Source organism: Carettochelys insculpta, chromosome 19 (assembly GCF_033958435.1).
Source record: "Carettochelys insculpta isolate YL-2023 chromosome 19, ASM3395843v1, whole genome shotgun sequence".
Taxonomy (NCBI): domain Eukaryota; kingdom Metazoa; phylum Chordata; order Testudines; family Carettochelyidae; genus Carettochelys; species Carettochelys insculpta.
In genome coordinates this window covers 25,783,998-25,797,765 of record NC_134155.1, presented here as the reverse complement: position 1 = coordinate 25,797,765, position 13,768 = coordinate 25,783,998, and positions in this window count along the sequence as shown.

Sequence of the window (13,768 nt, the reverse complement as noted above, 5' to 3'; positions counted from 1 at the left end):
GCCACTGTAAGGTGATTGCAAAGCTGACTGGATGACCATTCTCAGAGAGTAGTTATTAATGGTTTGCAGACGTACTGGAAGGGCATCATAAGTGGAGTTCTTCAGGGGTCTGTTTTGGGCCCAGTTCTATTCAATATCTTCATCATCAATTTAGATATTGGCATAGGGACTACGCTTACTGAGTTTGCAGATGATACCAAGCTGGGAGGGGTTGCAACTGCTTTGGAGGAGAGAGTCATAATTCAGAATGATCTGGACAAACTGGAGAAATGATCTGAGGCAAACAGGTTGAAGTTTAATGAGGAGAAATGCAAAGTGCTCCACTTAGGAAGGAACAATCAACTTCATACATACAGAGTGGAGGGAAGCCACTGGCTAGGAAGGAGTACTGTGGAGAGGGATTTAGGGGTCATAGTGGACCACAAGCTAAATATGAGTTAGCAAAGTGATGTTGTTGCAAAAAAAGCAAACATGATTCTGGGATGCGTTAACAGGAGTGTTGTGAGCAAGAACCAAGAAATCATTCTTCTGCTCTACTCAGTGCTCATTAGGCCTCAGCTGGAGCACTGTGTCCATTTCTGGGCACCACATTTCAAGAAAGATGTGGGGAAATCGGAGAAGGTCCAGAGAAGAGCAACAAGAATGATGAAAGATCGAGAGAACATGAGCCACGAGGGATGACTGAGAGAAGTGGGTTTGTTTAGCTTAGAAAAGAGAAGACTTAGAGGGAACATGACAGCGATTTTCAAGTACCTCACAGAGGCCATGTCTACATTAGCCAATAACTTCGAAATGGCCATTTGCATGGCCATTTCAAAGTTTTTAGCTAGTGTAGACGTAGCCAGAGTGTTACAAGGAGGAGGGAGAAAACTTGTTCTATTTGGCCTCTGAAGATAGGACAAGAAGCAATGGACTTAAACTGCAGCAAGGGAGATTTAGGTTGGACTTCAGGAAAAAGCTTCTAACTGTCAGGGTGGTGAAATACTGGAATAAATTGTCTAGGGAGGTTCACTGGAGATATGTAAGAGCCAGTTAGATAGACGTCTATCAGGGATGGTCTAGATGGTGACTGGTCCTGCTGTGAGGGCAGGGGGCTGGATCGATGACCTCTCGAGGTCCCTTCCAGTTCTAGATTCTATGATTCCCCCACAGTCACTGGACTGCGGGATACCAGGACTTTAACAAGGTTCAAAAAAGACCTAGATAGATTCCTGAAGGCCTGGTCCATCCATGGCTATTAACCCGGATCGGCAGGAATGGTGTCCTTGGCCTCTGTGAGAAGCTGGGGATGGGTGACAGAGTAGGCTATGTTCATTCTCTCTGGGGCACCTGGCATTGGCCACTGTGAGAAGACCGGAGACTGGGCTGGACGGACTCAGTATGGCATTCTTATGTTGGTCTGACTCTGGGAGCTGGGGCTTTAAGGAAATCTCGGTCTATTGGCCGTCACTAGATGTGGCACCATGATGGTATGAGGGAGGAGCTTGTTGTGGGTTGAGGGTGTGAGGGTGAGGGTGGGGGGAACCACACTCTGCTGTAGGGTGAAAAACAGAGAAAGAGATAGTCACGGAGGCTCAGTTTCCAGCAGGTCATTGCAGGGTCAGTTGTAACCCAGGCTGGAAATACAGGAGGGCAGCAGGGATGTGGACTCCGGGCAGAGGCCAGCCCTGCGGTGAGGTGACCTAGTGTCACAGCTAGGAGTTGGGTGGCCCGACCTAGTGGTCAGAGCAGAAGGCAGACGCAGAGTTGGGTCAGCTCTGAGGAGGGGAGAGGCTGTGACACCCCAGGGACAGGAGAAGCAATTCCAAGCAGGAGAGCCCAGCTGCATGGACCTTTTCTGGGCTTGTGTATGGTCTAAACCAGCCACGGGCAACCAAGATGAGTGGGGGGGGCACCTGAACAGCCCCCTTCATCTCAGGGGGCCTCAGCAGTCTGCAGCCCCCTGGGGCTTCACCTGCAGCCCTGTGTCCCCCTGGCTGCCCCTCCCCCCACGCACCCCTCGCTCAGTGGGGCACTGGGCCCTGCATTTACCTGCTCGTCCCCTCCCTCCCTCCCTCAGCTGGACAGCTGCAAACAGCTGCTTGGCAGCGTTCCAGCTCTGGGCGAGGGGGAGGGGAAGGAGGGGGATGCGGTGCGACTCAGTGGGTCTGAACGTGCTGGGAAGGAGGGGGAGGAGTGCAAAGCATGAGGTGCCAGTGCCTTGGGGGCGAGAGGTGGAGGCCCCTGCAGGTTGCCTCCCGCTGATTTAAACAGAAGCTGGGACCAATGAGGATTCCCAGCGTTCTGCCAAGTGGATCCCAGGGCTGCTGGAGGCAACCTGGCAATGTTACCAAGTGGGAGACCAGTGTGGTCAGAGAAGCCGCCACTGGCTTGTGGCTTTCGCCCTGTGTGGATATTATGATGTCCTGGGGCCGCGCACGACCGGCCGTGTCCCAGGGTTAGCTCTGCTGCTGTTCTCGCTCGCTGTCTCGGCGCAGGTACCTGTCTGCGCGGCGGGGTCCTCTGCCAAGGACAGTGTATGTTTGCTGCTTTCCAGAGTATCAATTCCCACAGGATCAGGGGCCCACCTGCTGTGCCAGGCCTAGGCCAGTCCCAGTGCCACCTTCCCAGCAGCTGGCAAGGGGACCTGGGCCCCTCCCTGCTCCAGGTTCCTGCTCAGGGCCGAGATCTGCACCCTCCAAACCCTTGCTGCATTTTCCCTAAGCCTTCCCTCCCCCCATTTCCCCACAATGTCTAGTGGCAGGAGGCACTTTCTCTGCAGCCCCTTTCTAATTCCAGCCCTGACTGGTCCTTCCCAGCTAGGTTCTCTCATCATTCAGGGGTTGCTTGGACCAGCTAATTCCTCTCAGCTGTGGCTCTCCAGGGAATTGGTCTCTGCTCAGCCCCATTAACCCCTGTGAGGCTTGTTGGGGTGAACACCCCGTCCTTCCAGCAGTGCCTGGCCAGTGGGTACCTGGGCTGGGTGATGAGAGCCTTCTCTTCTGCAGAGCTGTTTGGATTGGCAGGAGTTTCTTGCCAGGCATGCCGTAACAGCTTTGCAAGGGTGGACTTCCTCGAGTAATAAGCACATGAATGTAACGCTTGTTGGGGACAAGGTTGTAGGAAGAGAACAACCCCAGCTGCCTTCTTGGAGGCATCAGCTTCTACAATGAAGCCTCACGTGCCACCCAGGTGAGCCAATCTGGGTACTGAGGTAAAGGCGCATTTCAGCTGGTTCAGCCTGTTGGACCTCGGCAGAGGCACAGGATCGGGCATTTTTCTGGAGGGGAGGTTTGACTTGGTTTGAAAAGTTAAGGCTAAATTGTCAATAAAAATGGGCAAACCCAGCAGCATCACAGGGTGTGTACTGTGGGGTCAGCCCAGCCCTGGGTGGCTTAGGCCACATACTGGTCTGGATGGATCCTTTCTAGAGATACAAGAAAGCCCAGGAAGGTCCAATCACAGGCAATGTTCCTTGAGCTTGGCATAAACTCCGTGCTGCCATAAGAGTCCCAGGGCTGTTTGGACATGAGTGATCAGCTGCTGCAGGGAGTTGAAGATCAATAGGCCTTTTAGGCAGACTGCCAGGTACTGGTGCGATACATCTCACAGCGCGTTTATACAATGGTCTGATCTGACTGGGGCATTGGTCAAGGTGAAAGATGCCACAAGGCATTCTTAGCGCCATGCCGGGGCCTGAAGATGCCGTCCATGTCTCTATCCCTCTGGGATTCTCACAAGGCTGTACGAACCTCAAGGGTTCAGCTTAGTGCATATACACGCTGCCCCCAGGTGCCACTAGCTCAGGAACTAGGAGTACTGGGCTACAATTCAGCCCACAGTCAGAGATTGCCATCTTCCTTCTTGACCAAAAGGGCCGGTTGCCCGTGTGCTCAGAAGTCACTGGTGCGGTGCCCAATGAGGATAGCCACTCGCTGGCGTGCGTCCACCCCTCGCGGGGCGTGCTGGTTCTGCTCACTACACATGCGGGGGGAATCCCAAAGACTACAAAATCAGGTACAGTGCAACGGCGCCAGGCCGGGTTTGTCTCCGCAGAACACAGTCCTAGCTCTGGGGAGCCAATATTTACAGTTACTCTAGGAACGCGTGCCCGTAGCAATGGGCTAAACTCAGCCAGTGATGGGATCCTTCACTGCCCCCTTGGCTGGACCAGGACCACTCCTGCCCAAGGGTACGTTTTTATACACAGGTACAAATGAAGTACACATCACTCCTGACGTGTCAGGTTGCTGTCCTCTGATGTCCCTGGATACCTCCCATTACCTCATGCATGGGGATTCAATCGAAACATCACTACCCATCATGCTGTCACTGGAGGGTCTGTGGTGAGCCAGGGGCGGTTTGATCCAGTTATCTGCGGGAGCGTGTTGGTTCCAAGCTGTTTGTTAATGAGCTGTTCCATTACCATCCCTCTGGGACGTGCTTGTGGCCTGAGTTTTGCACCAACTAGTATTTTCTTCACTGTCAGCCCTGTCCATGCCAAAGTTCTGTGAGCAGGCCATGCCTCTTGCTCACAGCTTACCTTGGCTGAGTACGAGTCAACAGGGTGATGCTGTTGCAAAAAAAGTAAACATGATTCTGGGATGCGTTAGCAGGAGTGTTGAGAGCAAGACACAAGAAGTCATTCTTCTGCTCTGCTCAGTGTTCATTAGGCCTCAGTTGGAGTATTGTGTCCAGTTCTGGGCACCGCATTTGAGGAAAGATGTGGAGAAATTGGAGAAGGTCCAGAGGAGAGCAGCGAGAATGATGAAAGGTCTAGAGAACATGAGCTCTGAGGGAAGACTGAAAGAACTGGGCTTGTTTAGCTTGGAAAAGAGAAGACTGAGAGGGGTCATGATGGAGGTTTACAAGTAGCTAAAATAGTGTTATAAGGAGGAGGGAGAAATATTGTTCTCCTGGATCTCTGATGACAGGGCAAGAAGCAATGGGCTTAAATTGCAGGAAGGGAGGTTTAGGTCGGACATTAGGAAAAACATCCTGTCAGAGTGGTGAAGCACTGGAATAAGTTGCCTGGGGATGTTGCAGAATCTCCATCGCTGGAGATATTTAAGAGCAGGTTGGATAAATATCTAGCATGGATGTTGCAGATGGTGCTGGGTCCTGCTGGGAGGGCAGGGGACTGGACTTGATGACCTCGAGGTCCCTTCCAGTCCTAGCATTGTGTGATTGTAGCGTTCTTTTCCCTGACCCGGGGGTGTCTGTTTGGGACAAGCAGAGCTGGAGAGACTGGTCTTACTTCAATAAAAGCAGAGATTGAGCGTGCGCCAGTATTCCTTTGTCATGGGGCTGAGCTGTAAATGGCACACATCTGCCTGCAGTGGCTGGCTGGGAGGCAGTTCTGCAGAGGTCACAGTACTTGGATTGGAGAGTTGCAAGTTCCTTCCCATACCCCATTGTCTATATGGAAGGGAAGACCCAGGAGGGTTCCAAATGCAGGGATGTGTCTCCACCAGCTAATTCAACATGCATTTCTTCTTGCCGGCCCCATGGGCACAGTTGCTCTGCTCCCTCCAGTCTGCATCAGTGGGAGCAGGTGGACGTGCGCCTCTGAGGCAGGGCATAGGGCCCGGCCCCCGTCAGAGCTCTCTTAGGTCAGCCTAACCCCAGGCAAGCACAGTGCACATTGTTAAGTAGCTCCAAGATGGATTGGGGGAAGGGCCCCCAGCTCAACAGCCCTGGACAGTCACAGGCCAAGGAGGGAGATGCTCGGGGCAAGGCTTTGCCACGCAGCAGCTGGCGACCAGACTCACCTTTGCAGGCCAAGAGCACAGGACTGCGCATGCATCAAGATCAGGAGATGCCCAGAGTCCCTGGCAGTTGCCACCACCCCGTTCCTGCAGGTGCACCGGGGACAGGGCTGTGCAACTGCCTGGAGTACAAATGCTCCCACAATAGTTTGTTCTCCAAGGTCAGCTGGACGATCCCCAGGCCTGCGAAGCACAGAAGTGTGCCCGGAGGCAGGCGGTCCTCCCAGAGCACCAGCCAGGGCCACTCTGCTCACGGCAGGCTCACACCTGTGGCTTAAGTGCACTGTGAAAACTGTCGTGCCTGGGACGTGGGTGGTCTGCCCTAGTGCCGGAGCAGGGGTTGGGAGCCAGGCTCCTGCAAATCTTTTCCATCAGCATGTGCAATAATTTTCTGTGCCCGGAGGCGTGTGTTGATGTGGACCCTGGCTAGCTCTCCAGACAGGGAGCTTTCAGGGACCAAGCTCTGCTGCAAGTGGAGAGGACGAAGAGAGAAAAGGACCCGCTAGATTGGGGCACCGGGAGTCTACAACTACTGGCCCCCCAGGAGGGAGGCCTTGCGAATGTGGGGCCAATGGGAAAGCGCCATCTATAGACCTACTGCCCCGATCCTGGGGGTGGGGTGGGGTGGGGTGTACTAGGCCAAAGGCCCCCTGCCTCCAGGCTCTGCCCCACCATCCCAGGAAAGGAGAAGCCCAGAGCAGCAGGCGGTGGCCTGTCAGAGCTGCAGAAGGAAGGGCCAGGGCCAGGGCCAGGGCCAGCTCAGCATGGGCAGGGGAGCACTGAGGGAGCTGCTGGCGACCTGCCGGTGGGGACTGAGCAGGGACGGAGCCCAGGAAAACCTGCAGGAGACGGCGTCTCCCGGGTGGACGCCTTGTGGGTAGGGCCCTGTAACAGGACTGGACTCAGGGCTGCGGCACCTCCTGCTGGTCATACCGGGAATTAGCTCAGGCCTGAGCAGGGCGCCCCCTTCTGGCGGGTGTCTCAGCTGTCACTGCCCTGCACTGATGTCCCCACCCACTGGCTCTGGCCCCAGGCTGCTCTCAGCACCAGGGTGCTCTCTGCGGGATGTGGCCCTCTGGCTGTGCCCAGCACTCAGCATCTCACCCCCTGCTGCCGGGAGCACCAGCAGCCCAGCTTCACACCCATCACCCCAGGATTGTTTAAGGACTGCGGGCGCAGTCAGCTGGAGCGGGTGACTGGGAGCGGAAGGTGCCATCTGCGTTACAGCTACCAAATTTCCCTGCTGCAAATTAGGCTGATTAGTTCTTGTCCGACCCTGGGGCACCTGGAACACAGCTGAGCCACAGCCTCTTCGGAACAACTTGTCACCTGTTGAAAGCCGGTTGTGTCCCCTGCTGCTGGGCTTGCTCCAGTCTGTTCACTTTCTTCAGTGGGGCCCAACGCCGGACATAGCGCACCAGCAGGGTGCTCACCAGGGGAACAATCACCTCCCGACTCCCCCTTACAACACTACGATCCACACTCCCCAGAGGGACATTCCCCCTCTTGTGACCCCTCTCACGCTGGGGTCTCCACCCACTGGCTCTGGCCCAGGTGCTCTTAGAACCAGGGCCTCGATTTGTGGTCTGGTGGAGTCGGATGATTTTCCCGCAGTGCTGCCACTGGGCCAGTCAGTCCCCGGTTTGTACTTTGTCTCCAGCTTTACAGCCGGAAGGGAGCATCGTGTTCAGCTAGTCTGACCACCTGCAGGTTGTAGTAGGTCGTCCGTCGTGTTCGATGATGATGTCTTAAGCTTGCCCAGGCCCGTGGGTTGTGGACTCGCATGTGGCTGAGGAGTCCAAGCTTGGAATGGCACGGGCGCTCCCAGTGGGGGCCAGGGAATTGTCCTGGCTCTGCTGGTGTGGCTGCTGCTGTTGCTTTCTTCCTCTCACGAGCACCAATGAGGCGTACGCGGCACTGCTCGTCCAAGTTGTCGTACACGTGTTGTACGAGAGCACGCCAGCCTGTTCAGGCTTTTGCATGCTGCTCCGGCTGATATTGCAGGCCACAGAACCTCACCCTCGCTTGAAACAGGCCCCCGCCTCCACCTGAGTTACTCGGCTCCTGGGTGCTGAGAATTCACCCTTTGCATTAAAGTTTAGAGCATGAGCTTTCGTGAATAAACTCACTTCTTCAGATGCTGGTCAGCATCTGAAGAAGTGAGTTTACTCACGAAAGCTCATGCTCTAAACTTTTCTGTTAGTCTATAAGGTGCCACAGGACCCTTTGCATTAAGTTAAACTTGCAAGTCACCCCCGCCTGTGCAGCAGCATCTCTGCCCATCTGACCAGAGGGGAGAATCTCTTCCTGACCCAAACGTGGTGATTGGCTAGCTGCTGCCGGGAACCGTAGCCGCACACCCAGGAGAGTCACTCAGAGGCATCCCAGCCTGCGTCTCCTCAGCGGCTGTTGGAGGTATGTGCTAATAGCCGTCACAAATGGGCTCTCCTGCCACCCCCTCCGGAACTCAGGCTTCAGCCGGGTGAGGTGTTTTGGGCCCTGCTACTCCCCACACAGGCTGCTGGGCACATAGTTGCTCTGCTCCCATGTGACTGTGAAGCTCCTGCTCCTGCAGACAGCAGAAGGGTGAATTGTCGGGTGGTTTCAATGCCCGCAGTGACCTTCCCATGCTGTGCGGCTCTGGAGAGATGGGCCGGCCTGGGCCAGACCCTGGGGGTGCAGGGGCACAGCCGCGAGCTTCCATGGGGGCCCAGATTTCCTGGTGGAAAAGGCCAAGTGAGAGAGGAACTTGCTGCAGATCCCACTGGGCAGTGCAGCAGGAGACTCACGAGTGAGGAGATGCCACAGTGAACATCCTTTGTGCAACCTCACTGGCTCCCTGCAGGGATGGTGCTGGGTCCTGCTGTGAGTGCAGGGACTGGACTCAATGACCTCTGAAGGTCCCTTCCAGCTGTATGAGACAGGTGTAGCCCCCTCCCGCTGGGTTTGTCTTCCTTGGGAAGATAGCAGAAGACTGTGCACTGCCTATGGGAGCCCATGAGCCCACAGCCTTTCTCACCGGAGAACACCCAAGTGTGTCTGCTGCTGTCTTAGCCACCAGGGTCCAACCCCTCCGGGCAGTTGGACTCCAGAGGAAAACAGGAAACAGGAACTGCCCTTCTGGATCAGCTCGGGGTCCATCCAGCACCCTCCCTGCTTGGGATGGAGCCAGCCACCCCAGCCTTTGATTGCAACGGCTTTGGCCCAGGCCACCAGTAGAGGGACAGCTGCTGTCACCCTTTCGCCACCTTCTGATGCAGCCATCCGGGCTGAGTGCACTTGCTTTGCCTGCAGTCCAGGAGAGAAAGGAAAAAACCACAGAAAAGAAAAGCCCGTCTGTCAACAGCTGCCAGTCTGGGAGTCCCGCACCCAGCAGGGCCTGGGGGAGAGGGGCTTGAGCTGACACCATCTGAATGCAGTGCGGCTTTGCCCCGGCCGCAGGAAGCACGAACAAGCTGAGGTTCCCCAGGGTGCATTTCATTTCACTTCCGCCGCCCCTTTCTGACTTTCCAGCTCCTCTTTATGGGCTCTGCATTCACAACACGTCCCAGCTTGGCGCCCTCTGCGAGCTGAAGAATGTTCTGGCCACCCCTTTCTTCCAGATCATAAATCCAAGCATTACAATCCGGATGATAAATGTCAGCGGCCCCAGGTCAGGGCCTGGCAATGCCCCCCGGGGCTGTTCCTCTGTCCTCCGCACATTGCTGGTGTTTCCAGGCCTCCGCCCACTGCTCAAGCCAGGTGACAACTCATGTCTGAGCCATCTGAGTTCAGTTGTCAGGCACCTTTGGAGAGACAGTGCAAATGTGCAGCAGCTCTCTCTCAGGCCGGGCTGGGTCCAGCACCCCACCCAGGCTGATTTCTTGTTCCTGAGGCCAGCATCCTCTGGGTGCCCCAGAGTTTCTCTCTCCCAGTTCATGCTGTCGTGTGGTATTGGCTCTCCGCCTGCGTTCAAGGGTCTGTAACCCCAGCGGGGCTGAGACCAGTGACAACGCAGGAGGAGCTCTGCTCTGCAGCTAGAGACCCAGCCAGGGGGCAGGAGGGGTTGAACCTGTGACCTTGAGGGCTAAAGCCATGGGCCTCTACCGCAGTCGGAGCTGGAAGTCACCACGCTGTGCTACGTCGGCAGGGCAGGCGGTACTTACCCTGAGCAGTGCTGTCCGGGTTACCTGTCACTAGGTCCATTTCCAACCATCCGTTGGCACCAGCCATTGCTCATCCAGGGTCCGATTTCCCAAGCGCCCCTTGCGAGCTGTTTGCGGTGGGCGAGTGAGACGCAGGTAACTGGCAAGTGGCCTCCCGCGCCTTTGGGCAGCCCGCGCGCTGAAGGCCGGCCCACTGACGTCGAAGGGCTGACCCTCTGCTCTGCGGTTTGCCAGGGCAGCTGCCGAGCGCTGCACACTGTTAACTCCTGAGACCAACCCTTTGAGTTCTCCGCCTCTCGTCGTATGTTCTCAGCCCCTCTGGAAAGCTTGACTCCAGGGCCGCCTCCGTCCCACGCTTCCCAGGCAGCATTGTCGCGTGTCTCAGCTGCGTTTGGGCACCGCTTGCTGGGCCCTGAGCCAAAGGTGCTCCTTGCTCTCAAGGGGGTAGCATGCGTGCCCCTCCACCTGTGCTGCCCACTAGCAGAGTTACCATTTGCCCCTGCACGTGGGGCAGCGTCCTCTAAGGCATATGGTACAAGCCAATGCCCCCTGCCGGTCCCTCGGTCCCACCCTCCGTCCCCTGGCTGTGCCAAAAGGGGAGCCAGGCTCTGGGGGCTAAGTCAAAGCCTAGTTAAATCCCAGCCAGTTCCCGACCTAGAACGCCGTTGGCCTCCTGGCCATGTAAGGGGATGTGAAGGAAGCCGGGGGTATCATGGAGCGCGAAGGGAGCGCTGCAGAGCAGGGCTGGGCAGGGAGGCACTGGAACGACTGTGGGGCGGAGCCGAGTCCCACACTCGGGTCTGGTCTCTCACCCGCTGCGGCAGATGCTGTGGTAGTGCCCAGACAACCCAGGGAGCCGGAGGAGGCGGGGGTGGCAGCAGGTGGGACCAAGGAGCCTGTGGGGCAGCTGGGGGCGGGGGGGTGGTTAAGGCAGGGGGGCAGAGGGGACTGAGGGATGTGTGGGGGCAGAGCAAGAGGCAGCTGGGGGCCCAGTGGGTGCTGGGGAGGCAGGGAGGACTGAGGGACATGGGGAGGTGGATGCTGGGGAGCTATGGGGGACTGAGGGATGTAGAGGGGGAGCTGGGGGCACAGGGGAGTGGGGAGGACCGTGTGTTGGCCCGAGGGATGCTCTCTTTGGAGATTGTTGGGGTGGACGAAGGGGGCATTAGGAAGAGACGACTCAGGGCATCACGAACCCGGGCTCAACAGCAGGGCGTGGGACAGCGGCAGAACCCGGCTCAGGCAGACCCAAGAGGGGTTATGGGTAACATATTGGGGGCCACCAGGCCTGGCCCCGTGACATCGGGTCAGCGGGAGTCCCCTTGTGCTGACCTGCTTAGGTACGTGTCCCGCGAAGGCCACGGGACTGTCCCAGGACAGGGATGCAGCAAAGCCACGCCCAGCCTCCTGAGGCCACGCAGGGCCCTGTTCCCTCTGCCAGGGACTGCTGTGGGCACCAGCATGGCCTCCGCGGTCTCTGGGTTACACGGGCTACAAGCCACAAACCAGCGGGAACAAACTGCCTGTTCCCGATTGCCCAGCACACCTGGCGGCTCATGCCTCTGGGGTGCGAGCGCCCACGTGGTCACGCCAGCTTCTGGCAAACAAGATGCAGGTATCTGCTTCTCATCGTCTTACCTGTGCACTGAGAGGCAGACTTGGCATCACCTTTTCGTTCCTCTGCAGGGGCCGGCGGAGCTCTTGGTTTAAGTACCTGGGGAGATCCCTTGTATCCTCTCTCCTGAGAGAGCTCCACAAATCGCTCCTGCAGACACTTGCAAGCCTCTCCCCAAGATGTGTAGGGGTGGGGTCCTCCGTGCGGGGACACTTTCCCACGCCCCTTTGCAGTCAGTCGGCCTGGCTTCATGGCAGAACACAGGCTAGGGGCCTCCACACCCAGGCGACTTCCGGACAGCAGTAGCAGCTGTGTTCTTGGAGCTGTTGTGACTCTTTCAAGTGAGAGATCAGCAAACCCCTTTGCCTGTGGAAAACTTGGCCAGTATTCAGCACTGTCACCCTCGGCTTGTACCCACGGAACAGAGGCCAACATTTCATGGCTTTGTGCGACAGAAAACCCTTCCCCACCGCTCCGCACCTCATCCTTCCCAAACGTGGTCTATGAGGGAAGGTTGAAAAAATAGGGTTTGTTTTGGCTGCAAAAGAGGGCAGTGAGGGGACCTGGTAACAGCTGTCAAGAACCTAAAAGCTTATTAACACCAAGGAGAATTGGTAGAACAAGAAGCAACGGCTTCCATTGCAGCAAGGGAGGTGTGAGTCGGGCTTCCTGCTGGGGTGGCTAAGCACTGGGATAAATTGCCTGGGGAGGTTGTGGAATCTCCATCACTGGGGATTTTGAAAAGCTGGTTAGACACACGTTTGCCAGAAATGGTTGCAAATTCACAGCTCGCGGGGCCTCTGCCGGCCGAGCAGTTTTGCAGTCGGGCCCAGGAGACCCCATGCGTGCAAAGCTGGTGTCAGTCAGCGTTTCTCATTACATGTTTCTGGCAATGGGGAGGAAGCTTCGTAGTTTAACGTTACCCTCACGTAAATCCACCATAAAAACGTGCCTGTTTTTGTCAGCACCTTCAGGCACAGCAGCCTGGAGCCTGCCCCTCCATGCCCACAGAATGTGGGCTGCTGAAGCGCAAGAGGAAGAAGGGGACTATGGAGTATGGGAAGGAAGGTCAAGCAAGGCAGTGCCATGCTGGGCGGTGAATATGACTGGCAGCCTGGAGAAGGAAAGAGAGGATGGGACAAAAGCCCAAGAGTCCCACCAGGAGGAGAGGGAGATGCACCACGTCAGCACAGGTGTTCTCAGGCAGATCCAAGCTGGCTGACAGGTGCAAACTCCCAGCCGATCCACCCTTTGAGCTCCTCGGAGAACTCCATGGTCCCTGCACCTCATGTCCTCATCTTTCCACGTGGCCCCTAAGCCAGCATCACCCTGCCAGATGAGCCATGGGCAGCAGGGAAAGCCCAGTGTCCCATGCCCTGACCTGCGAGAACCCCAGCTGTGTACATGAGGCCACAGCATACTAGGGTTGTACCCTGAAATGGACCTAAATGTTTACCGCCTTCCTAATTACACACTGCCAGCCTGTTAAGTGAGGTTAAGTTTGTATTATGCTGCCTGGGGAGATTTCGGTGCTATTTTTTGTTGCTCGGTAAAGTTCCATTTTTGGAGAATCAGGTTGTCTTCCTTAGTTCACAACTGAGAGTGCAGAATGCAAAGCCGTTGTCAAAGCAAACAGGGCTCGTGAGTGCACAGAATTCATAGCTTTGGGAAATCCCTCTGGTGTTTATAAATGTGCAAGTTCTTAGCAGCCGCTGCAGGCCCAGGCCTAGGTCCAGGGAATGCTACAGCCTAGACTGGAGTGCCTGATCCCTGCCTGTTGGAGTGCTCTTCCAACCCTCTACCAGCTGCATAGCTCCACACGGGACTTTTCTCACAGCCCTTCTGTCTGGCCAGGCCACCCCCGCCTGGGACAGCAGGTTTCACCCTTTGCCTCACAGCTGTTATGCAAGACACGGAAGGCGCCGATATCCATGGGGATGTGATCACTGCGATCCAGGCTAGTGAATAATCACCACCCATGCCCTGTCACTCCGCCACAGTGCATCCAACTGATACTCTGCCCTGCTGAGTCCAGAGCTGATGCTTCCCTTGGTGCTGTGAGGTGGCCCCTCTATGGCCACATGAGGTGGGGAAAGAGTCAGGCTGGGTCTCCCGGACTCACTTGGCATTTCAATAGCGCCTCTTTCTGCGGCTGGAGCTCCCTAAACACCCCTGTGTTCCCACAGCTTCATGCCACATGCATCTTCCCAGGCCAGCTTACTGCATCCCCAGTAACTGACCGATACTGGCATTATCATGGG